Source organism: Nothoprocta perdicaria, unplaced genomic scaffold, assembly GCF_003342845.1.
Source record: "Nothoprocta perdicaria isolate Ctin4 unplaced genomic scaffold, notPer1 scaffold_286, whole genome shotgun sequence".
Lineage (NCBI taxonomy): Eukaryota > Metazoa > Chordata > Aves > Tinamiformes > Tinamidae > Nothoprocta > Nothoprocta perdicaria.
In genome coordinates, this window is record NW_020455517.1 from 780,937 (window position 1) to 796,836 (window position 15,900).

The 15,900-nt window shown below is 51.8% G+C and overlaps 1 protein-coding gene across 1 annotated transcript in view; it reads right to left on the bottom strand.

The window, feature by feature from the left end:
* The window catches only part of GNG7 (G protein subunit gamma 7), a 37,879-nt gene extending 24,461 nt beyond the window's left edge, over nt 1–13,418 (bottom strand). The window contains exon 1 of the mRNA XM_026041500.1: nt 13,363–13,418. The gene's annotated coding sequence lies outside the window, so the exon portion shown is untranslated. The remainder of the gene's footprint in view (nt 1–13,362) is intronic.
* Nucleotides 13,419–15,900: the final 2,482 nt, after the last annotated feature.

Consider the following 15,900-nt stretch of genomic DNA (forward strand, 5'->3'; position numbering starts at 1 on the left):
GGTGCAAGAAGCACCGAATAGACATGACGGGACAGACACACATCAGACTACGTCCAACCTGATTTTCTTAATGGCCAAAAAGCTCCTGCTCAGCTTCCAGACCCTGCAGATCAACTAAATCTCAACATCTGGCCAAGCTCGTATTCGGACGGGAGGCTTCCAAGGAAAGCCCAAGTCTGGTTTGCAGGGGGGGATTTGCTCCAGCCCATGACTTAGACACTTGGCACATGAGGATGTGTCCTCACGATGACACACAAAGTCCACATGAATAAAAACCTACCTCTGCCTTGTCTTTTTCCCCAGACAAAAGTTGTTTTAAATGTCTGGCCTTGGTCTGATGCAGGTTGGGTTGTCCCTTAACACCAAATTGGAAAAAAGCCACAATAAACGAGGTGGAGAGAAGCAAGAGGTAGGGCGAGAGCAGCGCTGTGCGAAGCGCCGTGATTCAGCTCTCCGCAGCCACGGCGGCTCCTGCGGCTGCGGGACCGGCAGCACCGCACGGAAAGAGCAGCCCAGGGACACTGCTGAGCGGAGAAAGCCCTAACGGGAACATTTCTCCACTGAAAATTGCCATTAGGGCTCAAAAACCAGCAACTTTCCTTCCCGATTTCTAACCGAACTAGCTGCCTGCCTAATACGCAAGCTCCAGCAGCCTTTACTCAGTCAAATGGTATTTGGGGATTGCAGCGTCAGCTACAGCACCGAGCCACTGACAGCTGCCCATACGCATTGTATTTTAATAAGTGCAAACGAGATTTCAAATGCCACAGGTCTGGGGCTGCGTGTGCAACTAATAACGGTGTCTGGGAGGCTCAATGACCTGGAGACAGGTCTAGGATTCCGAATCCAAGCAAATCTGGAGCAAATGAGGGGTGGAGATGGCAGCAGCAGCTCTATGTGCACCCCGCACCGGGATGCGAGGCCGACAGAACCTCGGGAGGTTCCTGCTGGTTAAGCACTTCTCCATGCACCTCTACCTAGAAAGATAAATATAAACAATTCTGTTTAATTCAAGCTTGCCTATGCAACGCTATTCTGCAACTCGAAAACACAAATTTGGTGAGATCCAGATAAGAGAACCAGGGCTTTCACACCGGAGGCTTAGAAAACCATTATAAAGATAATAGACAGTTGCATTAACCCCCCAGCCCCGCTCCATGATTTGCACTTCAAGCAGAGCCAGCTTCACGGCAGGTCAGACCTCTTCCCAGGGCAGACTGCTGCCCCATCCTGTCTGCAGGACTCGAGCTCCTCCACTTAGCCCCCAACCAGCGCTTCCTATCTCACCAAGAGAAGTCTGGGGTTAAAACCGGAGTAAGCACCTTTTTTTGGGTTTTTTTTTTTTGCATTGATTAGATATGTTTAGGGTGCTCTAACACTTCCAAAAATGCTTACAAGGAGCCAGACCAAGGCAGCCCGGATAGGGCCACACGCGCCCGGTGCGGGACCGGCCACCTCGGCTGGAGGAGCCCCACTCGGGCACCGACGTTACCTGCGACACAGATGCCAGCGCGCTGCCTCACTGAGGGTGCCGGGCGCTGCCCTGCGTGCCAGCCAACATTGCAGAACAAATGTCAGCCTTGCCCCGTCATCTGTGACTCAGGCAGTGAGCACCTCCTGCACACAGCGCTGCCAGGCCGGGGACATCGCCGTGCTGCAGGTGACGACGGCCTCAAGGACTCATCCCGGTGACAGGGATTTTAGGTGTTTCGAAGGAAAGGCGGATGCAACTGCTCTGGCTGCTTGCCTGGCAAAGGCAGGTGCCCAGACTCGGTGACAAGCAGGGACCTCTTCTAAACCCGAGTTCTCCAGAGCTCCTCGGCCACATCTCTTGCCAAAAATCCGATGGTTTTCCCAGCAAAGCAGCAGGCAAATAGCAAGCGGGGCTGTGTTGGCTGTTCCTGGTATGAGGAAAGCCCTTTGGGAGGGGAGCTGCTGGCGGCCGCGCGCAGGTGGAGCGTGTGGGAGGGCAGGAAGGGCAGAAACCAGCGGCAGCGAGAACTGACTCAGCCACGTTCAGCCCCTCGCACGGCCTCGCGCCGGCGAGCAGGAACGCTCAGGGCCCTTCCAGAACGAGCACGCGCTGGCCACGGGGCATGAGCCCTCGCCCTGCCCCTCTGCAGGCACCGGTATCATCCTTTCCCCCTCTAAAGAGCTTAAAAACGAAACAACAGTAAAAAGGAGCAAGTTAACTATGGCCCAGAGCAAGCCTTGTTCAAAGTTCAGGCTAGTGCTGCAATTTAAAATGGAATGCATGCTGTTTTCTTTTGCAGAGGTAGGTGAGGAATGGATACCTTAGCAAAGCTGACAGCTGCCCGTGTAAAGAGAGAGGCCACGGGACCAGCTGAGGTACCGGCAGGGAGGGAACTGGCAGAAACCAGCCGCATTTGGTGCTCCCATTAGCTAATATTAGTATTTACAAAGATTTCTGCAGTGCCTTCAGCTAATTCCCAGAAAAACACGTGCCTGTAGAGAGTGCATTTAAGCTTAGGAAGCTTTCCAATGTTTTCTTGAGAAGAGATGTGATCACTCCGCCGTGCTAACTGTGGTCTGAAATCCTGCTTTGCTGGGCGGCTGCCAGGCACTGGCCCAACCAGCAGCTTATGAGGTCTCCGGTCATCTCCTTCCAGCTATTTATGCCAATCTGTTTGCTCTTAGGCTTGAAGAGTCTAAAGCAACCTCAGACTGGGGGCAGAAGAACAGAAATGAGTTACAGAACCATATCAGAAAGCGTGTAAAGAAACACTAATTGCTCAGAAATTGGTGCTGGTATAACAGCTACGAGAAAAGCAGCTCTCTGATCTCGGGCTTGCAAGGACAATGACAGCCAGTAGTCATCAATCCTGAAAAGAGCTTTTAACTTCTCTACAAAAAAAGACCGACTAGAAAAAGCCACAGATATTTCTAGCCACTCTGGACAATCCATTTCAATGGAGGGCCACCCACTTGGGCACTGAGTCATGCCCAGCGCCCCGGCGGGATTTCATGGGACAGGGAAAGGCGCTGGCGGCTGCACCGGCTCCTCCCCAGGCCGGGTATTCAGGGCTTGGAAATCCTATTAAGTCTGTGCAACGTTTTCACGTTTAACAGAGCCTACACAGATACCTGCATTGACAGCCCTTGGGGCCAGTGTGGGAGCTCTAGGTTCCGTTTCTTCCTTGCACGACAGCAGCTCTTTCCGCAGCCTGTTTCCTCCTGCTGAACCTCTGGCCAGCTGCTGAGAGCAGAGGCCACTCGGGCTGATCTGCGGGGCTACCTCCAAAACAGAATAGAAATAAAAATGCTCAAGCCTAGCAGGCAAGGCCGCTGAAAGGTACCCAAAGTCTCGCTGCTTTTTTTTTTTGGTATGAAACAGCACCTTATTTAGACAATTTGAAAAATGTTACAGAGAAACACACCGGCTGGGAATTTGCATAATGGGCGCCTGTGTCTGGCTTACCTAAGAGGAGAAGAATCCTGGCCATCAGTCAGTCTAGACTGCGGTGTTGAATCCATGGGAAGCAGGAATCTCCAGGCCAGAAATAACAGCGCAGAGCAGCGTGGGGTGCTGCCACCTGGCGACACGCGGCACGGGGACGCGGCCGACACGCGGCCGCACGAACCGGTGGAATTGGCGTCACCCGCAGCACCCACCGCTCTGCCCGCGCCGCAGCTCTGTGACCGTGTCTAGGTGCCGTTGTGCCCTGGCGGCTGCTGCTGTGGGTTTTGGGTGCACGTGCCCTGCTACACCGAGGCCTGTCTCATAAACGAGCATCCGATAATCCCGGTGCGAGCGGCTTCGCAGAGACCTCTGCCGTGCAGGCCGCGCATTGCGGGCGGCCCCGCTGCGACCGCCTCTGCTCCGCCCGGGAGAGCGGGCTGCGGAACGGGATATTGGGAATGCACACAGGGCCGCGCGGCCGCCGCTCGGAGCCCCGGCTGTGCCGCGGGCACGACGAGGGACGCGCTGCCTTCGGCGCCACATCACCCACAGCTCTGTGCAGGGGCGCGACAGCGGGTCCCGAGCGCTCCCCAACTCCGTCCTGCGCCGCATGGACCCCCCCCCCCGAACCCCTGTTGGTTGGGGGCAACGTCCAGAGCTCCCAGACACAGAGAGGTCTGAAACAAGCAGCTTTTAATAAAATTAAGCGACTCTCCTGCTCAGCGACGGGCTGGTCACCTCACCCGGCTGACGGTCCCTACCTGCCGTATTGCAGACGAGCGACAAGAAACACGGGACTTGGCAAGAGGAAGGGACCGCCGCGGTCGCTCCATTAGCGTAAAACATTCAGCTACAAAGGTGGCTGGAAAAAAGCCCCGCTAACGTCGTGCTGCTGCAGCCCGTCTCCCGCGGCGAGGCTTTCCTCTGTTGTGCTCAAGCTGCCCTAGCAGCGTGCCCGCAGAGACTGCTGAAAGACTCCTATACATTTCGTATAAGCAGCTGCTTATACAAGCCGGGCATCTTCACTGTGAGGGTGACAAAGCACTGGAACAGGCTGCCCAGAGAGGTTGTGGAGTCTCCTTCTTTGAAGATCTTTAAAACCCGCTTGGATGCAGCCCTGTGCCACGTGCTCTAGGTGACCCTGCGTGAGCAGGGGGGTTGGACTCGATGACCTCTGAGGTCCCTTCCAACCTTCGGCATTCTATGATTCTATGATTCTATCTGGCGAGCAGCGGCGGGTACGCGGGCAGGCCGGGCGACACCGCGTCCCGCCTGCGCCCACGGAGCTGCCCACGGAGGCACCCAGCGCTCAGACCCACGGAGGAGCAGCGAAAAAGCACAGCGCTGTGGGAAGGCAGCGGAGAACAGCTTGGAAAAGGAAGCTGGGAAAACCCGCTGCCCAGCCTGGCAGGTCAGAGCAGACCAAAAGGTCCTGCTTTGTCCCACTGTAATTCCCAAAGCTACGTGTCCAACGCGGTCTCTCGGCTGGTCACGCAGCTAGAGGAGTGAGGCCGCCCCCCCCCCCAGGGTTACATCCAGGTTTCACCCCAAATTTAAATCCTGCATGTGGGGACACGCAGGGCAAATGCAGATCGGCCCAACTGGTCTGTCTGTCCCAATGACACATTTTTTTTTCTATGCTCTGGGATGATATAAAACTCTAGGGCAATTTAAATGAGTACAGCTGATATTTAACTTATTTCTTCTATAGAAAAGTCATGAGGCTTTAATCACTGTGTAGCTTCATTAATTAGAGATTACGAATTGCAGATTTGTTAGTCAGCACTACCAGATGTGCCAGTGCTGACTGTTTGCACAGGGAAGACTGGAATTGATGATTTAATAATTTCAAGAGAATATGAGGTGATTTGCAAGAGCTGTCCTCAGCAGAACGCATGAGAAAAAAAAAGCCAGTTTTGCCTTGTCACACACTTGCAGAAAGGAACAGTTTCTGTGCAATGTGATGCCAAAGTTCAGAGAAAACAGGAGGAACAAATGAGGTACTTAAATTATGTGCTGAAATTGCTGCCTCTGCCCTCACCATTCTGCTTAAAGGCCATGGAAAAGACATGACATTTCCAGTTTTTAATATTGTAGCACAGAGTAAAAATCCTATGATATGAAAAGAGAGAGCCACTGTTTGCAGCATCTCCTGTTTCTGAAGTACTCGCTGGCAAGTACATACAAATGTTCCAACCAAGGCGAGATAAAAAAAGAAACTAAATTAACGCAAGGGGATGATGAAGTTAAATTCTGCTCCTTCCCTCAGCAAGGAGGAGGGCTCCCACACACACCTCATATGTCTTCTGACTAAGAGGGACAAGTCTCCTCTGGAATCCCTGGATCTCACTCCCTAATTAAGGAATTAACTAGGAATTAATGGTCCCTGCCGCTCCACACGGGCAGGAATCGCTTGTTGGCCTCAGACCAACAAGAGTCAAACCAGAGCAGCAGCAAAGTTGAGCAAACAAGAGACCAGCACCAGCTCCTGCAGGACTTTCCAGCTCGAGAACTGCCCTATCCGTGGATGCTGACCGTAAATGAATGCTGAGACAACCCGGGAAGTTTCCGAAGGAGACAGTTCTTCTTGCTCACCAGCAACTTCTGGAAAGGGAACTGGAATTCAGGGCACTTAGCATCAGTTTATTAAACAGATGGTGCGTTATTAGAGGAGCTATAAATTGGAAATATACATTTCACTCCATTGGCTGCCTTTATTTCAGCAGTATTTACTTCAACAATCAGTGTGATAAAGGCCCTGCATTCACCTCGGTTGTCCATTTTTAATGGTATCAATTTTCTACACCAAAGCACACGATGTCCTGGGTACATTCTGAAATCAACATCGATTTGCTTGAACTTTATGACGTTTCCAAGCACATCTTATTCTCTTGCACACAACAGGCATATTGGCCGTGAAGACACTTCCACTTGTTTTGTAAGTAATATGCATGACCTAGAGGCCACGCTGTTTATTTTTGACACTTGATCTGAATTTGCAGCCCCTGGAACTGGAGATAACTGGTGTTTCAACTACTGGATCGGAGTTCACTTAAATATTCTGCCCTAGATTTTGCTGCAAATTACCTAGGACACCACAGTCAACAGATGCTGAGCTTAAGCCCACCACGAGGGAAAGGGGGAGGAATCTGCACCTTTGTGTTATAGGTGGGGAGCAAAAAAAAAAAAAAATCTACTCATATTTCTAGCAAAGAAGCCACTAGAGAGTCCTCTGCTAAGCACAGCCCTCAAACACCAAGAATTAAAAGTGTTGTGAGATCACAAATGAGTTGGAAGAACACTAAGGGGAAGCTTGAAGCCATAATTAGTTATTTCACATCTTGATGCTCCCTTGTTGTATCATTTTATGGCCCTCCTTGGGATGGGTCTTCCTGCTTACCAGTAAAACGTTGCTCAACCTTCCTCCGGTCGGCCCGGTTTACCACACTGAAGTCAAAGCTGTCGTGAGCAAGTGCTATGGATTAATTCCAAGAATTCATGTGAGGCGAAATCCAGCTCGGCTTGTTTTCCTCACTCGCTGTCTGAGCACAAACAAGGTTTTCTGTTTGTTTTTCTAAAGAGGCAAAACATGCCACTTTCTGTCTGCTGGGGCTTAGGCCACAGTCTGCTTTGCTCCTTTCGCCTCCTCCTTCCTCCAGATTTCAGTCAATGAAAGGCAAAATCCCCTAGCCAAAATGTTTGTTTTTAATCAAAATTTAATCACTTTTCTTCCTCCTCATATAGGAAAAAAGACTCAAACGACAGCTCTCAGTGCAAACACCCAGGCACATACCGGTTCCAGACAGCACACTTTCCCTGCCATTTGCTTACCTACATTCATAGTGAGTTAGAACAGGAAGCTTTACAGTTTCACACAAATTCTAATAGTTTTGTGCCGCCTTTGTCAGCGCAAAAGGTTCCAAGAGCTTACACAAAATCTGGGAAATCCAAGCTGAAACCTCTTAGATTACAGGAGTATTATGCACGTAGAGGAGAGAGGTAAACACCAGAAGCCCGGTCTGAAACCGCATGTGCGCGTGAAGCACCGAGGGTATAAAAGGAGGGCGAGCACAGGAGAAAAAGCCACGCGCCCAGCCAGGATCTCCTCCAAGTAGCTCCCTTGTACGGCCCGTGCCCAGGTGCATTTCCCATGGGATTATCCACACGCTCACCTCTGGCAGCGGGCGCCCTGGCCGGGGTCCGAAACGCAGCGGCAGAGTCCAAAAGGGCCCGCGGATCCCGTCAGCCCGAGGGCAGGCTCTTCCCCAAATAAAGCAGCAATCAGCGCAGCGCCGCAGAGAAAGGGTGAGGGAAATCGGTGCTCTGGAGGAAGTTCAATTATCAATAAGTAAACAGGCTACTCAGCCACTTCCCTGGAGGATGCAGGGCCTTTTCGAAGGGAAAGGAGCGGATATTACTTCCCCAAACCCTGCTGTTTCTTGCTAGCTACTCTTTGCAGTGGGTGAACTCGTCCCCTTCAGTCAGAGGCCACCTTAGAGCCCGGCTGCGATCCCCGCTCCAGGGCCTCCCAAGTTCTCCAGCTCTGTGGTTTTATGGCATGAAAGAAACAATCCCGGCTTCTAAACTGCAAACAGATTGAAACAGCAAAGAGCTCGGCCCTGCAAGGTCCATGTGCTCGGGAAGAGGTGGCGAGTTCGCCTGGGCTCCTGCCAGCTCCCCTCTTTGTCCCGTTGGGGCAATGGGAGCCCCAAACCAGGCCATGGTGACCCTGGCCCCTCTCCTGAACGGAGGTTGGAGCTGAAAGTTAATACAGGAACAGTCTGCAAGGGAAACAACAACAGCTTTCCTCGCCGAGATCCAGCGGGGACACAGGCCAGCTTCGGCTTGCCGCAGGAACGAGCCTTTCGTCTGCTGGGTCTTCGGTGCCGACGCAGGGGCCGGGGTGTCCCTGCTCGGAGGGAAACCTGGGCACGTTGCCCAGAGGAGCCGGCCCCGCGCGGGGCACCGAGCGCGGCAGCCACCCCTGACACCCGCCTTTCGGTGCATGGACGGACCCGTTCAAAACGGACCCAAAATTTCATCTGCTTCCCACGCACCCGACACACACGCTGGTGTTTCCTTCAAGGGATGTTGAGCAGGAGGTCCTGCTGGCAGCAAACCCCGGGCGAGGGACCCCAAGGTCCTGCTTTAAGGGTCAGAAGGACTCTGCCGTTCTTGTTAAGCCCAACTATTCGTCACGAGGAGGTGTCAGACTGGTGGGTTTGGGGAAAAAATCCTCGCTGACGTTTGGCCCTGCGTGACCCGAGACGGGTCACGGGGCAGCACCTCGAGCGCCGCCGCGAGCACGAGGAGCCGCTGGGCGAGGGCCGGGGCAACAAGGAGGGCACCGAATCTCGGGACTTGCTGGAAGCGGCAGCGTCAAACAACGGAGGCCGGAGCCGGGGCCGCAGCGCAGAGCCGGGGCACGGAGGGCACAAGGCACACGGGGCGGCTGGAGGGCCCTTCCAGCATTCCCGTCCGCAGGAAGGGCCCGCGGGGCTTCCCGCAGCACCCCGGCGGCGCTGGCACATCTCGGAGCGGGCCTGAACGCCCACAGGGATTAACAGGAAAGCGCAGGGGGCAAAAAAAAGATTAAAGACCTAACAGGCAAGTACTGACGGGTCACAGGCTCAGCTTGATTATGCCTTAGGATTCTTAAAGGGTATCTGAAAATGTTACAAAGCGTAAAAATCAAAGACACAGCATCATACGGGAAATAAGATAGCAGCCCTGTTGCCTTTACGTGTATTTTAGGAGAAAAAAAGAGTGGAGAGAAGCGCTCAGGATGCGACTGGCAGCGGAGGAGCCACCTCTACCCCTTCCCTCCCGAGGCCCGGGCTGCCCGGCACGCGGATCCCAGGGCCGGCACCACGCTCATTCACCCCGTTATGCAACGCGGAACAGTCATGGAAAACGCAGCTGTCAACGGGCAGGAGGCTCCTTTCGAGATGCCTGACGGATCCCTAATCAGGAATCTCGGGAACTGCTACGTGCTGCTCCATAGGCCGGCACCGAGGCCGCCCGAGCAGGCCCTGCTGAGCGGGACCTAGGGAGCAGCGGCTGAGCTGGCTCCGCACGGGACCGTGACTCACCCGGGACAGCCACGAGCCACCGCGTGGCCCTGGCCCTCCTCCTGGCCGGGCAGGTCCCAGACCCGCCACCGCCCCCAAATCCAGCCAACAGCCACCTTAAAGGGAGAAAAAACCTGACGGCAAAGGTGCAGCTCCTTGAAACTGCATCGTCTTAACGGGAGAACCAGCTTGGTTTTAGTTCTGCTGCTTGCTCTAACAGCAGACAAAAGCTGTTGCTCCAGAGGTAGACTTCATCACGTCCCTAAAAATGTACACCTATAAATAGAGAAACTGTTATCAAACATTTGCATCTGGACAAAGAGCACAAAATGTTCACGGTAAAGGGACAAGTTGTGAAGTTTAACTTTTTCCCATTAATTCCTCCAAGGAACGGGCAGATTCCTTTTCCCTGACCGCAGAAACCCTGCCGCTTTCCAGCCCGCGGCCCAGGGTTTTTGCTAAGGAACAGCTCCCTGCGAGGCTGCTAGGGAGTCTGTCCTGGCAGCCCGCGCTGGAACCTCCCGCGAGTCCTAAAAAGGAAAGGTTTCGAGGAGAGAAAGAGGAGCCTTCCCAGGACAGCCCTCACACCTCAAGGGATCAACACCACGGACACCACGCAGCAGAACCGAAGCAACCAGCTCGTCACCTCCAGCTCCCTCCAAAGGCACATTCCTGCTCTGGGGAATTGCTTCCCAACTGGCCCTTCCTACCCGGGCTTTGTTTTTCCTCCGAGCAAAATGAGGGAAAAGTTTAAAATCAACCTCGTAGGCAGCGGCATTCCATTTGCAAGAGTTCATTCTTAAAAAGAAAAATAATAATAAAAGGCAAACTAATTCCTTGGTAAATATTTGGGGTTACAGCTCCGCGTAGCAGGATCTTGTCAAACGCTTCCAAGGTTGCAGAGAGCCAGTAATTCACTCAAGACAGCAATCCATGGAAATAGCAGGACTTATTGCAGGACAGAACTATTTTTAAAGGCTTTACTTGCAGGGTGCCAATTTCCTAAAACTGTTTGGAAAATCACATTTTGAAATGCACAGACACTAATGGAACAGGAATGTGCTATAGCAACAGGCCTCTTTTGCTAGGAGATACACTAGGTGTGTGTCTGGACTTTCCAAATCACTTGCCTTCCCCCCAAAAATCACCTTTTCCTCCTTGAGCTCTCATCGAGGATAACAACAACAAACCGGGTGACCGCAGGGAACAATGTTTATTTATAAAGCCTATTCCTAATAAAACCTACCATATTTTTGGCAAACCGCTCCAGCTGTTTTCAAGAAAATCAAAACAGTGACAAAACACTTCTGATTAGGCTAAAGCATCGTGGTAGTAAAGATTATACGTAATATATACTTATCTATATCCCTATCAGCACACTTTTATGATGGCTCTGACGGCACTTGAATAACTATAAATTCCAGCAATCCATCTATGCTTCACTTTGGTATTTACACTGTAATGGATTCTCCCTTGCTGCTGCACTGGGATATTTTTTCAGCTCCTCTTCCCATTTCAAGCAGCTCTTAAGCTGCTGCACGTTTAAAAAAACCTCCTTTTTCGGAGGATGTCAGTGACATGAAAGAACTTATGCGTTGCTCTATGTCTCTACCTTATTCTGCCATTACACAAAGTGGAAAAGAAATGAAGACAAATATCTTCCCGAAGAAGGATTTAGAAGCAAGGTTAATAGTTTCATTTTATATGTGGATGCTTCTCCAGGGATACGGTTTTTTATCCCAGAGCAACTTCTGAGGTTATTTCAATGTGCTTTTAGATTATACAAGTGCCCTATCTTCTAGAGGCACTTTATCTAGTCAATTAGTAAGAAAATGAAATAAATACCTTAATGAATCCAGGGAAAACAGAGTGCTCTCAATATACTGCTGATTACTAGGCCAGGGCAGCATTATTTCTGCAAAGGTAAGTCACCAATAAAGGTGCCTCCCTATAACATTAAAAGTTGTTTCATAAATAAGAACAGGGAGCTGTTGTGCATGCTCTGTAGCAGCAACAAACTGCAGAGCCAACAACCAAAGTGTTCACAAGCAGGTCCTGACAACAGAAACCAAACTGTGACAATTTATTCCTAAATCTGACTTCAGGAACCTGCTAAAAAGCCCAGAGCAGACAGGGCAGGGCATGAACCCACTCCAAAAAAAATGCTGCCTCAATAGTGAGCAACCAGATCTGCTTTTGAGGCAGAGATTGGCAGAGGCATTTCCCGTTTGGAGTCCCAACACAACACGGAAACGGAGAAGACTCCATCAGTTTTCCTTTGTTGTTGTTTTTCTCCTGATTTCCTTATGTTTTAAATTAGCTGTGACTCACGGCAAGGCGCTGCACTAACCCCCCGAACACCCCTCCTCTCGCGGAGGGGAAGCCAAGTGCAAAAAGTAGGGCAAAATGACGCAGGGGAAGCGCCGACTGAGGACACGCTCCGAGGAAAGCGAGGCGGGAGGAAGCGCTGCCCCAGTCCTGCTACCACGTGGGGAAAGGACAGACGGTCACACGGTGACACCCAGCTCATTTGTTAACGAGGGTGCCAGGCAGTTACTCACTTCAAATTGTTTCAGGGAGCTGCAATTACTCAGCTTGCTGGAGAATCCTGCTGCTTCGCAGAGCACGGGCAGGATGGCGCCTGGCAGCCGCCGGCTTGCGCGTGCCGAGCTGTCCTCGGGGATGCACTGCCCTCTCTTGGAGGTTTTGCTCAGGATCCCAAACCCAGCCTTGGGAAAGGGCTACGGAGACCAACGCGCTAAGGGCATAAAGAATAACATCTGTCCAAGGGACAACGAGCAACCGTGCTAAAGCTCCCTGCTGCTACGGGGCCCTGAAGAATGAAGCGCACGTGTCTGCTGCGAGAGCTGCTTCCCAGGTAGGTCCCTTTTACCTAATAACCTTGCAGGTACCTTTAGACAACCCTATGAAAACTTTAATCTTCTCACCTGGAATTGCAAGGCGGATAACACACGGCCCAATTGTGCCTATCACGGGGTACACAATAACATCTAAAAAGGCTGGTGATACCCTGTGGTGTTCAAGATCGTCATCAAGAAAGGAATTTGGGGGAAAAAATCCGAATTACAGGTGACAGCTACATGGGAAAACTGGTTTTCTGTGTGACCTTGGGTAATTTTAGACACCTAACATTTGAGCATCTAAATCACAAACATGGACTTTCATAGTTCACCTCTCCAGCAAGGAAATAGGAGTAGCCTCCATCAGAAAGTCTGAGCTAAAAAAAGTTACCTTTGCAAAGACCACAGAACCTACTTTACCACTGGGAAACACAGCCTCTCTCTACTATTATTTGAAAGTTCCAATTTTTACAGCTAAGATGTCTGAAGTTCAGTCATTATTTATTTATTGATCAACCCTCTGAGAAACACAGCCTTAGAAAACAAGACGCCCAACCAATCTCCCCTGTGAGCAGCCTAAGCACAGCAGGCAGATTTAGAGCACCAGAAAGGAGCTCAAACCAGACAGGAGACAAAAAGGAGTTCAAATATTGCCCTGGTTTTGCAAAAGGCACCTTTGAGGCTACACGGTGGCTGGGAGCACAGAGCGAGCAGAACCCATCGCTGCAGTCTCTGCAGCTCTGCACAGGGCGAGGAAATAAAGCGGCCAATTCCGACGCACAGGGCAGCAGAAGGAGCAACAGCCCTTCCCGAGGACCAGCCTTCCCATATGTCCTGATCTTTCCTTGGGAATCACGATCTTACAGAGTGCAGAGCTGGGAGTGCAGCTCAGGTCCTCGCCCCATGAGAGGCTGCTGCTTTAGGGAGTCCAGGATAAGACTCCAAGAATCACCAGTGAGGCAGCACAGAGATTGTGGATGACTTCCCGGTGCTGTCGCACAGAACATACCTGTTTAGGGAACGCTCAAGGTGTTGTCTTCAGCGCAAAGGCAGATGCTTCCTCTGGCTTGCAAAAAACGGACAGCTACCCTAAAAGAAAGGGGAAAAAAAGAGCTTTCAGCAATGAAAATGTTACTGCGGGGACCACTTCCCGCACACTGAGCTTTGAAGCGAGCAGCTGAAGCACCTCCCGTGCACCTAGCATTCTTTTCATGTAGAGCTGTATGTCTACAAAGACCCTCTTGACATTGACCACAGGGTAGTGACAGGCGCTATTTTCCCCTCTTCCGAGCCAAGGTTAGAGGGGGCTGTTGCAGATACATTCAGAGCTGGCTGGAAGGCAGCGGCACGGAGCTGGAGGGCCAGTCTGCACCCAGTGCAATTCAGATTTGGGTCTGAAGATGGCTCCATCGCCCCGGAAAATGCCCTTGCCGGAGCCTGCCTGTGCAAAAGACAAAATGCCACGGGGTGCACAAAGGGGGAAGAAGCCTTTGGAGTGCTTAGTCAGCCATCAATCACACACTATTTGTCACGAGCTGACAACAACGATGCCACCGAGGCGAGAAAGGCGTCACATACGCGCATTGTGTTTCTCGAAAGATGTAAGGCTGCAGTATAGAAGCTACAACAAAAGGAACCGGAGAAAAATAGCCTGCAGAACTCGTGAAAGTCAAAGAAAAGGAGTGACAACGACAAATTTAACTAAAGGGGAAGGCTTCTCTGCAGGATTTCATTTTTTTGCTCCTCATCACAATGATCAAATTAAAAAACCCACACGCTTAAATTAAGTACAAGTTAAAGGGGAGTTAGAAACACAGTCATTCAGGATCATTATTTAGCTTCGGGAAATTGCCGCATTAGACTCCTTTGTCAAGTGAGAGAGGATAAAAATCCGCAAAAGCGGATGAGAAGTGGGGCTATGTCTCATAAAGGAGCCGCAGGATGTCCAAGGAAAGCGCGGGTTTGGATTTACGGGGAAGGACCCAGGACCCTGGCAAGGCAGCGGGGTCCACAGCAGGACGCGGGGCTGTGCAAGGCGCCCGTGTGCCCGCCACGGCCACGGGTGCTGCGACACACACCGCGCCACGCAGCCCTGCGCACAGCGTTGGTCCTCACACCCTAGAGAGCAGAAAAGAGGTGCACAAGAGGTGCCCAGCCCCGTGACAGCTCTGCGACTAGTAAGTCTTTGCTCAGGGAGCTCTGCAATGCTTGAGGCACTTGGAACCCCTCTGATAAACGCCTGGCCCCACGAAAAGCAGGCGAGCTTTGTCACGGAGCCCAGCGCCACGGGGATTTACCCTCACGCTCACACCGCAGCGTGTCCAAAGCTGCCCAGGTCACTCCTGCAGTGCTCGATGGCTGGGCGCTGGCTTCAGCACTTCCAGCACGGCAAGCCCACACGGAAACAGGGCTGCCGAGACCGCTCCGGGGCCACGGCAGCGGATGAAACCCTCTCTAGGCATTAGGAGCAGACCTGATCCACGCTGGGATAGTCAACGGAGGAAAGCACAAAGGGAACGCGCCATACAAACGTGATTGCAGAGAGGAGCACGCTGTGAGCTCTGCTTTCTTTAAAGTGGAGATAAAAAGAGGCCACCGGTAGCAAAGGCTAGTGCTGCAACAGGCCACGGGGCAGAAGCTCCACGGCTGCGGCTGCTTTCCTGGCAACAGGGCGAAACCGGGAGCTGAAAGCTCCGCAAGGGCAAGTCGCTGCACAGCTCCGTTCCACAGGGAGCTGGTTGATGTCTAATCATTAACAGTAAGGAAAAACCCTAGATAAAAGTCACCTAGCGATACACGAAAGCAAGGCTGCATTCGAGGCGGCAGGGCCAGGGCAGGCGCCAGGAAGCGCGCGGTGGCTGCTTGTTCCTGTTATGGCTCTCCCCATTTCCCCTGCAGAGGGGACAGCTTCTCAGGAAACACTAGAAATGAGAATTAGAGGGTCATTTATTTGTTGTCAGAGGCAAGCAGCAAGGCCGCTGGCTCTAGCACGGCCACGGAGGTGCACACAGATCGGTGCATTTTAGCACTGCCCTTACAGATAAGGGACAAGCGGCAGGCTCGTGTGCCACAACAACGGCTCGTTTGCGCAGTGCAAAGGGTTCAGATCCCTGCAACCAGGGAAAACAGGCACAGTGCAAGGAAAAGGCTCTAAATTTGAAATCAAAAGAGGTACAAGCAGAGCGAGCAGCAATCGGGCCCCCCATCTACATGCGTTTCCTGCGGCCGAAGGTTGCTCGGACCCCGAGCCCTTCGCGTGACAAGACGGCGACGCTTCCCAGCCCGCTTTAATCGTCCCCACAGTTTCACGCTCTCAAATATTGCCAAAAAGAGTCCTATTTGGGATTACTAGAGGCACCACAACAAAACGTTCATTGGGCTTAACAGAACTGTTGACTACTACTTATTCTTCAAGCCTTTATTTATAGCAAAACCCCTCAGATTGTATTCTATGCTTGAAAGCTTCACCAAAACAGGCTTTTTTAAATACATATTTAGAAAGTATTTAGAATAACACTTTGCCCCTTTTTAGTATCTTCTATCAAAA